The following is a 19,525-nucleotide window of genomic DNA, read 5'->3' as shown; positions in this document are numbered from 1 at the left end:
AATTCCAATTTTAAAACATTTCTGAGAACTGTTGTAAGAAGCTTTCATAAGTCTTTTTTTTTTTTTTTTTTTTTAAACAAACAGCAGAAAAAGGATAGGATGTGTGCTGGGAGCCAAGGATGTGCCTTTTGCTGGTTTATTTGAATTTTTATTATTTGAATTTTGGTGTTATTTTTCCATTTCCACCCCTTTTTTTTTTTTTTTTTTTTGTCCCCTCTCTGCTATTTGTTTGCCCCAGGGGTGAGAAGAACTCCCTCCTGCTTTGTTATAAGCATAGTAAGAATAGAGCTTCATTTGAAACTCTAGTTTGCTACAAATTAAGCCAATATTGAATTCACCAAGTCAGTGTTGCAGCTATGTGGGGTTTGGCAGAGGAGGAGATGTTCTACAAAATAGGGTCTGGAAGCCATTTTTGGACTTATTTTCACAGTAACTGATTTGGTGAATACATTAGCATACATAAAGATTGTCTATGAGGGAGTAGGACATTTGATGTCCTTGTATGATACCAGTTACTGTAGGTATTAGGTTGTGTAACCTGAATTGCAAGAACCCTGCAACCCCTTCTCTTCTAGTTGCAATAAAAATCTTTTTTTTTTTTGAAAAGGAGATTGATACTTGTCTCCTAGTTTCACTTTCCCAAATTTATCCTGGTTCTCTGGTTCTCTGTTAGTCTTTTTTTTTTTTTTTTTTTCCCCATTTATATTGAATGAGAGAAACATATCTGTGTGATGTTTTAAAAGGTCTGTAGATAAGGACTTGACACTGTCACTGACAGAGGCAGATCCAGCTGATCTTTCTACTCCCTCTGTTTTCCTGCAGCTGCCAGGCACATGCTGTAGAAATTCTGACTGAAGCAGAAACAAATTCTTTTTTAAGTTTTTAATAATTTAGATGTTATGCTGAAAGATGAAAATCTAAGATTTTCAGACAGAAATTGTTTGCTTTCCTTTAATTTTTTAACCATCTGACTCGCCTACTCCTTAAACAGCCATAACTGCTATCTGCAGTGCAATTACCCAGGTGGCTCTGAGTATGCTCCTTCTTGCTGATCCAGTAATTGATGGATAACAGGAAGCACCCGAACATGGATGTTAAATTATATTCACTGTGGGAATAGATTGCATTGCCGCCACTGTTGCTATATTTACTTAAACCAGTAATCACTGTTGCCATTTTATGTGCCCTCAGGAATTGGAGGCTGCCACGCCGGCTCAGCATGAATCTCCTTCCGGAGACATAACACATGGATGGGGCAATGGATTGAAGCAATTGCACAAAGAGAGGACTTCAAGATTTGTCCACTGTTTGCATGACAGTGCAAGCTATGAATAGACTGGTCAAGCACAAAAGTGTACACTCAGGCAAAAACGGAAATAATACCAAGCCTTTGAAATTAAATGAATTAATATGAATCTCTGCTTACAAACTCAGTGTGCATCTGGCCAGCAGGACGTACCAGTTGTTAAGGCACACACGAGGCAGAGCTCACTGCTGTGCATTTTGCTCATGCTGCTGATGTCATAAGATTGTTTCCCATGCCTTATATTTTGGGAAATTCTGGCTATTAAGAGTAAAATTTTCAGCAGCAGGGCATCTTGGTGGAAGATCAAAGACTTAACTTGATCATGGGTCTTAGACATGACTTCTTGGGAGAGAAGGATTTAGCAAGAATGAAAATAAAGACCTTTTTTTCCTCATCATTCTTACATGATTTTTCATAAATCTGTGCCCAGGAAGCCAGCTGCAATCTCTGAGGTGTGTGAGTTTTCTCAGTTGTGCTCATCCTTACCAGAGTGTTCTGACCACAGTGTAAGCTAACTAGAGAAGGATGGCACGTTGAGAAGCTGTGTAAAATAGCATGGCTATAAAGAGAGGTCAAATTGACAAGGACTCATTGGTTTAGAAAAGAGAAGACCAGTATAGATGCATACAAATATGACACACTTATATAAAAGAGCAAGAAGTGATTGGGTTTCAAGTGGAACCATCCTCAGGAATGAAGAAAGGAGCCCCACTGCTCCAAGACTTAAAGGAGAAGAAGAAAACTCTGGATCATGAAGTCCCCAGCTGAGTTTGCTCGAAGTGGGAGGATGAACTGCAGGAAGTATCGCTCAGTATTTGCCCTGTTCTTATATTCTTGTCTTGCCCGCCATGGGCCTATGTCAAAGGCAAGGTACCAGGCTGGTCGGGCCTTCCTGTACAGCCCTTGCTGTGATTTAACAGGCATTACATTTTTAGAGCATCTCTTGAAAGTGCAAATAGCATTAGAAATAACTGGGGCAGTCCTCTGCATATCCTTTTATGTACTATGGGGATTTCAAACACATGCATTTAGGGTATATTCTGCAGTACTCCTGCCTTATATAAATTGTAGTCATCGTGCCATATGTCTACCACGATAGTCATGTTTTTGCTCTAATCCTGGGGGAAGAGGAGGCTGCATTTCAAGGTGAGTGTACCCACAGTCATGCTACTTGAACTATTTCAACATCGGAAATGATATAATTAAGAGCTGTTATCCCAATTGTAGAAACAGGATAGAAGTAGCCTGTATTATTAAATATGCCCATCTTGTGAGTGTTAAGTGCATTCAGAATATTTGTTTGCAAACTGATTAGAGAGCTAATGGCATAAAACGATGCATAAATCATAAACAGAGTCTCTCATAAGACTTTCCTATATGCACAATGGGTTCATAACCTGTTTCTCTGGTCTTACTCCTGCATGGAAGGTCTGGTGAGAATATAATATTAACCCTGAAATGACCTTTAATTAGGACAGGACTGAATTTCCTCTGTGATAGTGATACTTCCTATGAGTAGCTGTCAATGAAATTATCACACCTATATTTGTAAATCTATTGGATTTTCACTTTGAGTGAAGGTAACATTGCAAGATTGGCCTGAGTAAGAAAACTAGGACTGTTCTCTTTCATTCCTCCTGAAATCCTCAGAGAGACGAGGCAAGCTGTATTTTGCAGAGACTTTTATTGTGGAGTTTTCAGATCTTTCTATCATTAATAAAGCCAGTTGCCAGCAATTACTCAACTTGATGAACTTTAATTGCTGTATTAATCCACTTCATTATTGTGAACACTGCAATTGATATTTCTCTATAAATCTTTCCCACTGACTTTTTGTTTACAGTATCACAGGTTAAAATGACATGTCTGCTTCTTTCCCATCTTTATTAATCTAAAACTAAAACAAAAATAAAGTAAAAATAAAAAATAAGAATAAATTGCTGCTCCCCTGTGATCCTATGAGCAGAATCTGACCGAGAATGTCAACCCTTGTATAAGAGCACATATTCTCAACTCATAAAACAACAAATTTCTCTCAATTCTGCCATCTGTGATATGTACCTGTTTAGTTGATGCAATATGTAGGAATAACTTAGTATAGGAAGTTTCTAGGTTGGTTACCTGCTGACCACAAAATGAAGTCTTGCAGTACATCTCCACTACACAATTTCTTTCCTAAACTCATCCAAGTATATGCGTGTCCATGGTAAACATGCTGCAAAACTGAGTTTGTGCACAGGCACCCCAGGCAGCCATCTTGCAGTGCCCTGGCTTCCAGGAAGCTGGATTCTCTCAGGTATTCATCAGAATGCTGTCGGTTGGAACATTTTCTAAATATCTTTAAAAAATATTGAAAATATGTATGCCTGGGGCTCTTGGACTTTTTCCTGAAGGTCTTTTGTCTTTAATGGACTCCTAGATGACCACCTCTGCTATTTCCAAAATGCTATTTCCAGTGCACCCTATGGCTCTTCGGCTTTCGCAGTGTGTCACATAACTATGTACAGGAGATGCAGAGCTTGTCCAGGTCATCACAGACCTGGCTTGGACAGAACGCAGTTGCCAACACTGAATTTTGTGAGCCTCTCTAAGTAGGGGTGCAGGAGATGCAAGAATCTGTGAAAGCTTTATTTCTGGAGACAGACAAAGCTGATCATGGTCAATCATATTTGAGATGTCCACAGCTGCTAATCACTGTATAAGAATCTTTGTCAGTATTTCAATTAAATCACTACAATCACAGTGAGATTTCAGTCTGCTGTCTGCTTTCAACCTACTAAGGTTTTTCCTCAGGTACTGAATAGTTAATTCAAAGCCACTTTGATTCTAAGTTAATTCAGTCTCCTGTTCTTGATTTTTTCCCCTACTGAGCTGATCCAAATGTAGCAAATTACATCTCCTTTTGCCTGAAATTATTGTCATTTTGTTATGGAAAAGAATTTGGTTTAGTAACTGAGTTTCAGCTGTGGTCCTGGAGTCCATTTTCCATGAACAAAGCTCCAGCCACTGGAATGTCTATAAAATCTATCGAGAAGGAGAAGACAGAAAGCAAGGAAATGGCATGCTGCTGAGAAGCTCCTCTTTGATCACGGCTATTTCTCTAGCATTGAGCTCTGGCTTAAATAGCATGCTGATGGAGAAGGCTGGACTAACATTGGCTGCCATAGGGGAACCTACAGGTTTTCCTAAGGTTTCTAGGCAGAGTTAAGCCAGTGTCTGAATGCCAAATCAGCACTGGTGGACCTAGGTAAGAAATAAACAGTAAGTACTTCTGTATTGTTGACACATGCTGTACTGGGCTGGATTATCTCACCTGTTAATAGTGCCCTGTGGGCAGCTGGAGGTAATCAGAGGGAGGTAGGAGGAATCAGAGGTAATCAGGGCAGGGTTTCAGGGTAGCAGGCAAATAAAATGATGAGGAGATACTGGCTTCTGTTTTCCAATTTCTTTCCTTCTTTTCTCTTGCGTTTCATAACTCCTTTCACAGAGGATTTCTCAATGTCCTTGCTTCTCTGCTGGCTCCACCTCTCCCCTCTCTGTGGAGCTGGCTGACACCAACGTGGGCTCAGTCTCTGGCTTGGCCTTAGGTGGAGCATGGAGATGCCACATACAGATAGCAGAATCAGCACCAGAGTTTGTGTAGCAGTTTGTGACAAGCTGAGCAGGGCTGGAAAAGTGGGACACAAACTGGGGTTTACAAACCTGGTGAGGGGGTCCACGAGACCACACAAAAGATGTAGGACATCTGATGTAGCTGCTCTGAGCACCTGTTAACATTGTGTCTGCCACCTGTGCTGCCAATGAGAAATTCCTGAGCAAGGACCCTTGGGAAGGGCTGCTTGGTAGGGGGTATCCTTCTCATGGCAGCGTTTGAATCCCTGCTGCCCATTGCATTTTCAATGAATGTAGCAATGACAGCTGGAGCAAAGCCACAACAACACCACATACACTCCCTGGATGTTTCTCAAGGTGGAGGGCCTAGGGTAGGAGCTGTCTGAATACAGATAAAACCTTTTTTTTTTTTTTTTCCTAAGATAAAACTTAAAAAAATAGTACAAGATGTTTCTTATTGTTGCCTTTTTTTTTTTTTTTTCAAACTTTATTTATTTATTTATTTTCTCACAGAGAAATTAAAGCTTCGAGAACCGTATGGGGGAAGATATTACCATGTTTTCCTTTTCGCCTTTTATAACTAAGGACTCAGCTTCTGAAAGCTGTTTCTGCTGCTGTTTGCTCTTTACTGATGAACACCTTTTGTAGCATACCACTAAACTACTTTGTCACTTTGGGGGATGGCTATTTAATTTTGGAAGAAACATGCGGCTACTATTTAAACATAGCTATTAGTTTGCTGCTCTTTGTTGACAAGTGGAAAATAATCTCACAGCAGGGTTTTAAAATTATGTCCCTGAGAAGATGGACTTGTCCCCACGTATCTCACCCCTGAATGCTTTCATAGCAAATGATGGCAATAGCCTGTACATGTGCTAGATATTACCTGACTATATGATTAAATAGATGAATGAAAACAAAAGAACATTTACAGAAAGCTGGCTTTAAATTTGCAGTGGCTAAGATCTCCCAACAGCCTCTCTCTCTCTCTTTCTGTCTCTCTTCTGTGCTGTTTGTTCAGACATATAACTTCTATTGTTGTGGGTACATCAATAAAAGCAGCTGTCATGGCTCATTGCTCACCTATCTGTTTGGATTCATTTTATCAACCTCAGAAATCTACAATGTGTATATTTGCGTATACTTTGTGCTTTGAGAAACCCAAGGGCATTTGTAACATCCAATGATGTCCACATTCTCCAAGACCAGCAGCTGACGGCCAGGTAGGCCATCACAATTTCACAAGACATCTAGGTGTGGAGAACGGGATCAAGGCTTTAAAATTAGCAAAATGGTGCCTGTGGTGCCTGGGTTGTGCAGGGACGGATCTTGGAAGTACACTTATTTCCACCCCATAGCCAAACTCCCTTGCTAGGATAACACTGGTTATCCTTGGCGGTAATGCTGAGCTTATGTGCTCAAGGTGTTTACAGGTAGTATGCAGGGCTGGGACTCGGCTGTAGTTAGAGCAAAGGTTAGCTGAATCTGTGAATCTGTTTACCTCCTGAAGGCACCTACATTAACATTTGTCACCCCCAGCTGTCTTCTCACGTTAAATGTGTGAATCCTCCTCACCTTGGACCAGCAATATGTCAGTGAATTTCCTATTAACATGAAATTATTTTTCTGTTTTGGTATCTTTTCCTGGAATTTTCTATCAGAGATAAGAAGTTGCAATTTGCTTTAAATTAGGTCAGTTTTATGTAAAATACATTTGTATTCGTTAAACAGGGCAATTTCATGGGGTAAAGACAGATGAAAATATTGCATTGTGCCTGAAGTGATGTTTGTGGACTTTCTCATTGCTCAATCAAATTTGCTTTCTCATTGCTCAATGCACTTCAGGTACTTGTCTCAGATTTCCCTGTCCCTGACATGAAGTTTGGAGAGCCATGTTTCTCCAACAGGGATCTGGGTGGACTCCAGGGGTTTATAGGCTATCAGAGCCCTTGGCTATGTAGGCTGAGTCTTACCATGTTCTGAGCTGTGGAAATGAGTGTTCGGGAACCACCTCTGCATCAGGCACTGTGTGGGGCTGTGGGGACGAACTCTGTCCAGATACAAAGCTTGGGAGCTGTTGGTCCTGTGAACCACCTCCAGGACCAGACACTCAAGATTGGGCCATTTGACAAAGTGGAAGGGACGTCTTTATTTTGAAAAAATGAGATGGACTGAGAGATATTCAGATGTGATAATACTTTTTCAGCATTTCCTACCAAATAGTACTATCTGTTTTACCATCCGATCATTTTAGATGATTGATATCTGGAAATAATTTAGAAAACAAACAAAACAAAACAAAACAAAAAAAGTGTCTGAATTGGACTGAAACTAAATTATAAAATACTGAAATTCACAGTGAACTGGAAAACCTGCTCTTCATACAGATTTATTTGTTCAACTAATAAACTATCCTATAAGAAGAGTGCAAATAATTTTTAGATGCACATAAGATTATCCAGTAATACAGATACTTATGGGCCTATTTGGTCACAGTGTCAAAATCTATTAGTAGAATGTTTTTGGTAAATGGCCTGGAAGGTGATGTAAATTACATTAAATTCTGTCCCTAGATGCAGCAGACCTGTGTCTGAATTTAGCATATTCTATCTACAGTGCTTCATCTCTCTTTTAATTTCAAGGGTAGCAAGAGATGGGTAGTCATTAATATACGTCATATTCATTGTTCCAGCTAAACTGATGGTTTTACTCTAAGAGACTTGCCTGTTTGTATGACACTACTGCAATAAATATATGTATATATTCTTTCTGGAATATCTCTTAGGCCTTATCTTTTGTTGCACTTCATTAAATGAGCTACATCCCTGCATTAAATCAACCATAGACCAATCACTGTCAACAAGAAAAACTCTAGCCTTTACTATTAAAGCATATGGACCATAATCTGCTAGTGTTATTATATCTGACACATATACATTTGTTAAATCAGAGGGCATGGGTCTTTGCTTTCCTAAATCATCTTGTAGTCTTTCTTGCTGCTTTCCCTTTTTTCCAACAGCAGTCAAATTACCCTTGCCTTGCATTAAGATATGGCATTTTTGTGTCTAAAATAATAATCTACTTTCCAAATTACTTTTCATCTGGAGATCGTGAAGTGCTTTACTCCATGAAGCTTGCATGATCTACATTTTATAGATTTTGTACATTTATAAATAAGGAGAACTGGAAGGGACCCTGAGAAGTGATTGTTTGACTTGCCCAAAATAACCTCTGTTTTGACACAGAACTAAGGTAATATAGTGAGAAGAGTGCTGTATCATTTAGTCAGTTTTGCCTTTGCTTTTATTTTCCTCCTAATGGTATTTTGAAATGCAATCATTAGCCATACATGGTCACATCAGCTTAGACTGAAATTATTCTTAGTTGGCTGATTCTGATGATGAGATTTCACCTACATTTTTGGCCCTAGGTAGCTGGGGTAGAAAGAATAACAGACATGCAATTGCAGCTTGCTTGTCATTTTGCCTTTTGGAAGAAATTGCTATCCTTTCAACCAAAATTTGCTCTCATTGACACACTAAGCTTGTTTGCTGTAGTTAGCGGGGTCATATGGAATATGGTTAAAAGCAGAATTTGCTCTGTTACGTTTACAGCAGCTTTACTACAAAGATTTGTTAAGATAAGATGCAGAGCTGTTCCTGGTCTCACCCATGGGAACTGCAGAACAGCTTTCAGACCGCACATTCCTGACTTCCTCTGAAATTCTTATGCTTGAAATGCACAGAGCTCAGCCTGTTGCGTTCTCAGAGCCATGGCTGAAAATATATCTTTTAGCATTAAGTTTTTATTGCTTATTTGGTTTTATGCTATGACTGTAAACTCTGTGTTTTATTTGCTGATCTGTTTTATTAAGTGCCTTCTGATGAACAACAAGAAGCGTGTAATAAAAACCGTCTGTGGTACTGTGACTACTCTTCTCTCTCAGTCACAGTCCTTAAACTGCTCTGGTGTGCTGCTGTACACAACCCTGGCTTGTTTCTAATGCTTGTTACTGAAATGTTCATCTTGGTGCTGGCTGGCTCTTTTGGGTGAATTGCATTCTGTTACAGGAGATCCTCCCCTGGGATCTCTTTCTGGTTCATTTGTAGCTTCTTCTACACCAGACTCCACAGGATAGATCCTTGCTGGAGTAAATATCATATAGAGAAAAATGCATGGAAATACGAGACAATTTGCATTTTATAAGAATCTGCTCCTTATGCGACAGCAGCAGATGTTGAAGTTCTGATTTTATTTTTCCTCATTCAGCATGTGTGTACCACACTGTGTTTTATTACAGTCAAGGCCCATTTAGTCATAGTTCTACCCCTTGCTGTAGAATTATCTACAGCAGTATACTGTGAAGTCAAATTTGAAATGCTAGGGTGTTTCTACTACTTGCAGTGAAACTCCTACCTGCTCTAGTCTGAGAGGACTCAGCACCTCCCCTCACTTTGTGCTGGTTGAGACAAAACCCACAGAGTTTCTTCTTATCTCTCTGGCAAAGGTGTGTTTGGTGTCCAGGTGTTTGTGACCACATTCAGCCAGGCTGCCCAAAGACCCCCTGCTCCACTTGAAACCATCTGCTAGGAAAGTAGTTGTATTTTCACAATGCATCGTCAGTGAAGTGAAGTGTTGTACAGGACTTCAATGGGGAAGTGTTTTTCTTGAAGGTAACTTTGGCCTCTCCTAACATTGACAGTGCAGCAAGCAATGCTTTCCTTGATACTCCCAGGTCACGCACACCTCTTGCCAGTGCAGGATTTGCCCATAATGAGGCCATTGACACTGATGGACATAATCTCTTAAGCACAAGGACTGAAGATACAGAAACTGCTTGCAGAAACCTTCAGCAGGAGGTGTTTAATGCAGGGGGATTTAAATGGAGTTTAATAAGGGGGTTGAGTTTTCGAGAAGCTAAATGTCTGGGCTTTACAAAGCTTTCAAATTTCAATGAAAACTTCCATCAGGAAAGTACCGATTTCTATGCCTTCCTCTTCACAAGGTAGTCCTTGCTTTATGGTTCAAATGTTATTTCAACTAAGTATTGACCCGATGAATGAAATGCTATTCTATCAAAGTCCAAAATTATCTTAATTCATGTAGGTGGTGTATGCAGTAGAAGACTATTAACTATTAGCCTATATTTTTGCTACATTTTCAGAAACTTTGAGAAGCCTCCAGTGGTCTGCAATCTAAATATCAAATGACGGCATATATAGTTTGGAAGAAAAAGAAATATCCTGCTGCCTGCAATAAAGATCCATTAATTACCATCCTTTTTCACATTTAATAGCTCTTTATTCCCCGTAAGCCGCTCCCAGAGGCTGGATCCAGTCTTAGCATTGAAGAAGTGTGTAATTTGAACCATGATCACTTCTTACATAAGTGATTCATAAGAAGTTATTCCCTGCTTATTTGTGCCTAATCACCTTCTTTTACATGGTAGCAAAATATATTGCTATATTTGTGAGTTTTATGTCTTTTTTGGACATTAGTGTGCTCTAATACATAGTTATCTGAAAATGACTTCGGAAAATTAATGAAAAGGCATTTTGCTTACATAGCAACTACTGACAGTGGTAGACAAACTCTGTTTGTTGTGACCTCAAAGTATCCTAAAAAAATACAATACAATTACTAATTTTTAGTACTGAACTATTTAAATTTAATATTAGCTCTGAATTAATCTTCTTTAACATTTCAATATTGCAACATCTGTATCAGTTTTTATTCTTATGCTTGCATCACTTAAAATTGCATTAACTCATCTGCTGCACTGAATCTCAGTGAAAAGAGATGCAAATCAGAAACTTTCTGTCATTAATTAGTACCACATACCATAACAGACTTCTTTATCATAAAGTAAATTTATTGCAGGATTGGCTCATATCTGAGCTGGGACCTGCTTCTTTACTTCTGTGAGCAAAAAGTACTTAAGTACAATATTTTCTACCACAGATAATGTTTGGACAAAGAGGAATGGTTTTAAACTGAAAGAAGGGAGATTTAGATTGGATGCTAGGAGGAAATTCTTTACTCAGAGGATGGTGAGGCCCTGGCACAGGTCGCCCAGAGAAGTTATGGATGCCCCATCCCTGGAGCTGTTCAAGGCCAGGCAGGATGGGACTTTGAGCAACCTGGTCTAGTGGGTGATGTCCCTGCCCATGGCAGGGGGGCTGGAACTAGAAGATCTTTGAGGTCCCTTCCAACCAGAGCCATTCTGTGATTCTATAATTTCTCCTCTGCGAAGTTCCAATGTATTTTGAATTAAGAATGTTTTAAAATTCTTCTCTTTCATCCAATTGGGAATGCCTGTTCAGAGTTGACTTCAAATTTCTTTTTGTAGTTATGTATGTTTTAAGCATACAAAGTTTATAGTAAGATCTTTTCCTTGATACTGTTATCTCAGTGGATGTTCTTTCTCTCTTACGGCACTTCTGTGCAACTACCAGCTCCTCTTTATGTTTCTCTAAAGTAAAAGACAATTCACTACTTTGGTTTTGAATATGAACTTGCAACTGTAACTGTTACTGGTTCAGAGCAACATGAAAACTTGCTGTAAGAAAATCATCACTGCAAAAAAATCTGTTTACATATTACATCCAGCTCCATGCACTTGACAGGTTAAACTGACTCCTGCGTCCTCTGCTTCACAGTGAATGTGGACTGTCCTCAGTATTAGGGTTACTACAACAATGCAGGGTCAGCACAGGTCTTGAGGCTCTCAACACATCTTGTCAGCCCTCTCTGTTTTGACCAGTGAATGGGAAGAACTTTGAGCACATAGTGGACAATACAAATCACATGATACAGGATCTTCCTTTTTTAAGAACTTCGTCAGACTGAAGTCCTTACACTTTACTAGGGCCTACTGGTACAAACATGATGGTTATTTTTACAAGCCAAGTTCAGCAGTGCATATGGAAACACAACCCTACCAGTGTTGACTGGAGGATCAACTGGAAGATTTCGTGATATTCTCATCCCTCCTCCTACTCAACATGAGACTGTCACCAACACTAGACCAGATCAGTACAGCCCGTAACAAGGAAGGTTCACCATCTCTCTATATAACGTGCTTCAGTGCTGTGGTGCCTACCAGTTAAAAGATTTCCTTGATGCAAAAGCTGAACTTCCCAAGCCACAGTAGTGGCTACTGCTCCTCGTTACACCTTAGTGAAAAGAAGTTTGGCTCTCTCATTTTTATAACTCCCATACAGATATTTGGCTTGGTCCTGCTCAGCACAAAGACTTTGGGATGACTAGCATCTCCAATTGGATGAACATTAGGTGGAAACAACTGCAACAAACAAACAACAACAAAACCACAATTCTGATTGATTTATTTTTAAGGGAAGTTGTTGAAAATTCTTATAACTGTCCAAGACTCTGAAGCTAACTTCCAATATTATAGATGTACAAAGCCATGTTCTTGCCCTTGACATTTCTGAGATAATAGAGTAATGAAGATAGCTTCTGAACTTCTGATTTGTTTGGTGTTTGGGGATATGTTTCATCCAGCATTGGGAGCTGTTGATAATGTTCAGGCAGTCACATTTCTCTCTCTCTCTCTCTTTTTTTTTTTTTTTTTTCCTCAGAATAATATTGTTTATCAGGTATTGGACCCTGAATTTGCTAATTTAAAAATCTTCTGAATAGGTGCAGATTAGACAAACATGAAATTGCAGCCATCCAAAAAGTAGGATATATTCAAATAAATCTGGTCTCCTATAGCTGTACTGAAGCTAGATGATTATTCCCTTCCTTTACTTGTGGTGTTTTCCCATAGGAAAAACTGTTACTTCATGCATTTTTAAATAGGAAAAAATATTTTATTTATTTTCAATACGCTCTTAGCAGCTACAAAACTGTTATTCTATTTCTTTTGGTATAATTCATGTAAATTTTTTAAAGGTGAAAGTCCAATCCCTTTACTTATGCTGAATAATAAATTGCAATGCAAGTAAAAGATTACAGGTATATTATACAAATAGAGAAAAAAGATGGGGACTGAAAAGATTACAGGAGAGGCTGGAATGGGAGATAATTTAATATATATGCTCCATAAACTACATAATCTTTATTACAAGTTTTTAATATGTAAAAAGGCTGTGAAAAGAGTAAGAAATGGTTTCAGAAATGTATTTAAAACAAATTGTTTCACTACTCATTGCCTAAATTAAACTGTGTAATGGAATTTTTGCTTTCCACAATTGTATATATATTTTCATCTACCATCCGCCCATGAAAGACTTCCATTTCTTGGTGCCTTGTGTACTGAATTTGTTTTCAGATCTCTGTAGGTCCCTTGAAGTTATGAGAAGGATTACACAGTATAACGATAACCTATATGTAATATAAAAGATATGACAAAAAGTAAAAGGACAAAGTGGTAACAACAAAAGAGATGTATTTCAACATCCAAAGCTACAGTAATTGGTTATGATTTACCTGCCTAACAAATATTCTCATCTGAGCAAACTTTTTTAAAAGCGTTTAAAGTATGTCCTATTGCTGCCAGCAAAAATTGAGTGTTTTAAACTTCAAATGAAATACGGTTGAGTTATATTCTTTGCAATCTTATCTAGGCCAGGTAAAGTAAAGCAACTAACGGTGTCTGATGCTACAAAACTTCACTGTCATCTGAAGCTTGAGCTCCCCCTGCTCCTGAGACATATGGAGACCTGGCTGTATGCACTGTCGCATATGTGGCTCCACAAGAGCCTTTCTGGAGTTACTGCTTTTCTTCCATTATCTGACAAGTTCCATATTACTTCATGCTTTTCTTAAACTTATCTGACTCTGCCTTAGAAGTAGGCCTTTTTTATTTATTTATTTTTTTTTTGTACTGCAAAGCCCCCATAAAAAGGGTGTTTCAGATCCTTAGTGTTGTAATGTCTAAAATCTTTTTTTGATTTCCAACCTTAAATTTATTCATAGCCAATTTATACCCATTTGTTCTTGTGTCAGCATGGCCTTTAGCTTAAATAGTTGTTTTCTCTACTTGATATTTACATCCCTGGAATGCTTGCAAAGAATGGGTGTGAAGATGGAAGCTGACAGATGGCTATCGTTTAACCTGTAATTTGTATTAATTATAATAATTAATCTTTTTTTTTTTTTTTTTTTGAATTCATCATGGTGTGTTTGAGCAGAATTTGGTATCCAGCTAAAATTCCTTAAGATAAATTTGTTGATGGGAGATTTTGAATTAGTAAATAAATCAGAAACCCTGGTGGTAAATGTTTGCTAATAATTGTTATTACTAAGCTCAACCACAGCAATTCTACCAAGAGAAAGAAGTGATTCAAACAGCCAGTGTATCACTTTATACTCTCTTGCAAGGAGACCTCAATGGACCACACAGGAAGCTGATAAACATTTACCACTCTGTGGGTTTCTTTCTTCTGGGGTCCTGAGGAAAGCCTTTAAGGGTATGTCTGTCTGTATGGCCACGTTGGCTAGAAACAGGAGAGCCATTCTGAAGTAAAAACCTCCTGTTTGTCCCCACTGTCCATGCTTTGACTCTCAGGGCAGAACAGTCATGGAGGGATGCATTGTATTCCTGGGAGACGAGGTAAAATGGGGCAGTGCATGCCAGAGCCACAGCTGGAGCACTCTTCTGCCAGGGGGTTTAGTCCACAGGAGCAGGGTACAGCCAGCCCAAATCCAAACCTCTCTGCTGTTCCTCTAGTGAGGGTGTCAGGACCTCGGAACAACACACTTTGCTCCATCAATCCACCTCTTTAATAGCTGGTAATAACTTAACTCCCCCTTTAATTTCAGATATGTTTAATGAGATTTTCGTTTTCCTTCTTTAACCTCGCACTCTGCCTAATTTCTGGGTTATTACCTTTAGCTGCTAAACACCCATCTTGTGCTACAAACATCAGCATTTTCATGAATTAGGTTCTTAAGTGCATTAAGCTTCTCTGCAGAGAGACAGCCCGGCCCCAGCATGGGCACAGTTGTGGTTTTCACAGGTCCTGGTGGCCCCATGCTGGCTCTCTGCAGAGTTCTCCTGGCATTTGCCCTCAGCGTGGTATTGAGTCGCCTCTTCTGGATCTACATGGACCTTGTTCAGTCTTGCAGGGTTTATTGTATCTGGTTTATTTTGTATTGGATTGAGTACAATTTTCTAAATATGAGAACAGCATTTTGCACATATTTATATAACATTTTAACAAACAGATAAGAGCTAATAAGTCTTTGCTAATAGGTCCCTGTCAACTGCTGTTCTCCAGAAAGCTGGATCAAGTATTCCTTCTAGTCCTCAGCAACCTGGATAAACTGCCCAAGGATTATTATATTTTTGTTTTTGTTTTTTTAATATATATATAGCCACCTACGTTAAACTTTCTTACATCCTAGATATGTTGAGAAAAGGTTGGCTGTGGTACTTAGGGACATGGTTTATTAGGTAATATTAGTTTTGGGTGACGGTTGGACGAGATGATCTTGGAGGTCTTTTCCAACCATAATGATTTTGTGATTCTATGATTATTATAATACTTCTGCTTCCAGTCACCCTTGATTCAAAGACACTAGAAAATGTTTTTAACTTCTGTTCACAATACATTTAGAAGGGAGATTGCAGACTTGTCAGCCTACTTGACCATTGGATCTTCCAGCATCTTCCCTCTCATCCATCACAGAAACGTGGACTTTCTCTACAGACCCTGTACAGCAGAGTTATGTTCTGGTGTCTGTCTACCTATGTTCAAAACACTTCAGTGGCTTGGGAGTTTAATATTAATTAATTTATACTCTTGGAATGATCTGGGAATTGTTTGATTCTGAGAAATTAATCTCGTTGTGGCCTTTGGAATTTTAAAAATTTTGCTTCTGAAGAAAGCTTTGTACCTACAGATTGTACCTACCTCTGTGTATGAAAAGCAATCCTCCCTCTGCCATTTCTGTTCTCTTGTTTCACCGAGCTTCAGTCTTACATGCAATTTTCTATGTAGACAAATGTACACAAGCTGTTATGGTTTAAGATACTGTAACAATAGACCCAAAGTAGATATATTTTTGGGTAGTTCTACAGTAAAGAATTCAGTTCGCCACTTCCTGAGGAAGGAGGCAATAAATTATAAATTGCAGTTATTGAGGCAGCACTGTTCATCCGAGGCATTGAGTCAGTTAAGGATACTGGAGAGAGAACTCTAATGATTATGAAACCTGCAACTCTTTGCTGTCTGAATGCTTGCATGAGGGCTGAACTTAGATTTTGCATTTGAATGCCTCACTTTGCAATGTTCTCATGTTTTTTTGAATTCATTTACCCTTACCCCCCTCCCCCCCCCCCCAAAAAAAAAAAAAAAAAAAAGAAAAAAAAGAGAAAAAAAAAAGAAAAAGAAAATTTTTCTGTGGGACAATATTAACCATAAATAAGGTATCGGCATGGCTCACTTTGGCAGATCACAATAACCTTCTGTGATTTCCTAGTTGTTTGGCTGTCTGTCATGGAGGCACATTAGGTGTGAAACTGCTGACAGTCTTTTAGGGCAGAAGAAAGTGTGCAGATTTGAACATGACAAGTTCAATTGCAAGTTATGTAGTAGTTAAAATTTTTTGCATTTTTCCTCCCTGCTTCTGCCTTGATTTTCTCCTGCCTTCTCAGTGCCTACCTAGAGTTTCCCATTCTTATTCCCATGTACACTTTCAATTCCTGCCTAAATTTTTAGCTCCTGTATCCTCTGTTTCTTAGGGACTTTATGAGTCAAGTGGCTCCATTGTTTCCTTGGCCCCAGTGGAAGGGCTAGAACTTGGCTGAAGAAGGACAGTGGGGAATTGGCAGAGACTCCAGCTCTCCTGAATGCATTATCAGCCCAGGGCTGACACTGAGTGACGGTGCCTGAGCCAGGGCACCCTCAGGATGAAGCACACTCCATTGCTCCGCATCAGCAGCAATGCCATAAGCTGGTCAGCGGAGGGACACTGAAGAGATGAAGCATATTTAGGGCAGAGTCTTCAGACAAATAATGCTGATTTTTTTTTTTAATTTTTATTTTTTTTTATTTTTTCTTTATCATCTTATGTGTGGGGCTTTACATCCTCCTTCTCCAAATTTGTAAAATATACATTCTTAAAACTGAGACAACTCATGCTATCCTGCCTAACACCATTGAATTCAAAAGGTCTGGTACAAAATGCCAAAATCTTGCAATGAATCTACATTGATCAGAACAATACTTTGACTTTGTATTTATGAATTCTTTATGGAAGCTTATGGATCAATTCACTCTAAAATAGAATGTATTAATTTGTGTCTCTAAAGCTTGATAAAGCTGTAATTGGGCAAAAACATGAAAACACGAAGCCTGTTTTGCCTGTGTGTGACATATAAAATCCCCTCTAATTATAAAGTATTTGCAATGTGTGTTTTAAAGCATGCAGGACTAGAGCAATCCACTCCATCCTAGGAGAAGCAGAACATTTTACCTGAGCTTGTGAGTATGAAATTGTTGTACTTGAGAAAGTGGCCTTTAAAACAAATGGTCTTGGAAGTGAGGATCCATTTCAGTTTGTCCGTTATGGGAAAAGGAGCTTCAGTTTTTGAGGTTAGCTTGTATTCAGGGAGTTCTTGAAATCCATCAAATGCATGCTTTTTTTTGGTAGCACAAGGTAGAATAAGTGGGAAGAGGTGGTGTGAGTAAGTTGAGCTGTACAGAAAGCTGAGTGCTATAGCAAGGAGATACTAGAGCATCCCTGTCAGGAAAATATAGTCAAGTGGCACGCCTCTGAGTAACAACAGCAGAAGGGGAAACCAGGTCTGCAAAGTGTAGTCTAGTTTTGAAAAGTTAGAAGTGAAGACTCTGAAAGGCTCTTTGGCTATTTCTTTTTATTTATTTATTTATTTATTTGTTTGTTTGTATTTTTTTCTTTTTTTTTTTTTTTTCTTTTCATTGGGCAAAGAAAGAACCTAATTCAAAATATTGTTCTTTAGGATCTGTATGTGACAGACTACGTAGCCTCTCTAGCCTCTCTGGCACTCTGCAAGTATACACTGCCATCATCTTTATCAATGTGACCAGGAGTAGATCTGCCTGAAATGGCTGGATTCCCCAAAATGCCTTCCTAAGAGGGAATAGAGAATAGAAAAGTAGTCTAGAAAAGCACTTCAAGGTCTAAGTCTGTCTTTTGGGTTATTAAAGTGCAATGTGTGGTCTCTATGAGAAGCCTTTATCAAGATGGAAATTATAAACTGAATAAGATGTAAATACATTGGTATTTCTTCTAATATATTGCCTGCAAATTGTTGTTACAGTCTTGGATATGCGGTAATCTGGAAAAAATCCAGTCAAGCCAAAAGAAAGTACTCTTAAAGGACTATGCCAGGCATGTAAACTTGAGGAACTCCCATGGAGGGGAAAGGAACTCAGCAAAGAGCCGGGAAGTTGGGAGTGTGAATCATCGCAGCTGGAGTCAGTGCAGTTCCTCAAGCTGGATTCTTGATAAATGAAAGAAGCAGAAAGGAAGTCAAAAATAAAACCAAGTGAGAGAAGAACAAGAAGTTCTGTTCTCTTGAAATCCCCCAGAAGGGAGGGAAGGATAGATTTCCCCAGCAGAGGCAGGCAGAAGATGGAGAGGACCGCCCTGCCAGCTGTCAAGGAGGTTCAGGCTGCAGGTGTGCTCCTGAAAAAAGCACTGCTGAGGTATGGCTCTCTGCACACGCAGCTACTTTATGTCTCAGGTAGGTTTTATGTGACGACCTGGAAAAAAGATTAGCATTGGTTTCATCTTAAGGTTTGCATTGATAAGATACATTCTTAACTGTTTCCAGTTTTGCTATCAAGAATATAATCCTTTTTTTTTTTTTTTGGAGAAATGGCATTTTGATCCTGAGAAGAACCCATTTTGCCATTTGGAGAAATGGCATTTTGATCCTGAGAAGAACCCATTTGGTCTCATGAAAGAATACCTGATATGGTGCAAACTACATTTATCCCCATACTGCACAGGCACCCTGGAAGAAAAAATGGCAGAGTCAGGCCACCGGCCAGAAGAACCAGATGTCACAGCCAATATTCAACTTCTGGGACAGACTTCCTCTGCCTTGCCTTACACACTTATCTGTATAAGGCTTAGCACAAGGCAGATCATGTCGCAGATGAAACTAAATGATATTACAATATAAAATAAAAATATTTTCACTGTTTGTTTATTTATTTCAAATTTTCTTAAGTAAGTGTTAAATTGACATTAGTATTTGAGAAAGAACTTCCCATTTAAACTAAAGTAGCTGAGCATGCAAAGGAAAAGGATTAATCTCACTTCGCTACCTTACTTCCGTGATGTTTGTTGACCAATCCAGAAAGAATTTGATATAAATGTAGGGGCAAATCCTTAACAGGTAACAGGCAGTCTCTGTTCTGGTGTCATGGTATTCCTTTGTACCAACTGCAGTTTATGTCTCACAGAGCTCCACTGAGAGAGCCAAAAATTCACTAAGCAGTTTAGTCTGACTAAGTGTACAGAGCAGTAATGAGCAGAGCATCCTGTTTTGAAAGGGATAATTACTAAACTGTCACAGCAGAAAAAAACATCATTTTGTCTGTGAAGTACTAGGTCATTTAGTCACATAAGGAGCAGGCATGAAAC

Source organism: Anser cygnoides, chromosome 1 (assembly GCF_040182565.1).
Source record: "Anser cygnoides isolate HZ-2024a breed goose chromosome 1, Taihu_goose_T2T_genome, whole genome shotgun sequence".
Lineage (NCBI taxonomy): Eukaryota > Metazoa > Chordata > Aves > Anseriformes > Anatidae > Anser > Anser cygnoides.
Note: the sequence above shows the minus strand (reverse complement) of the source record.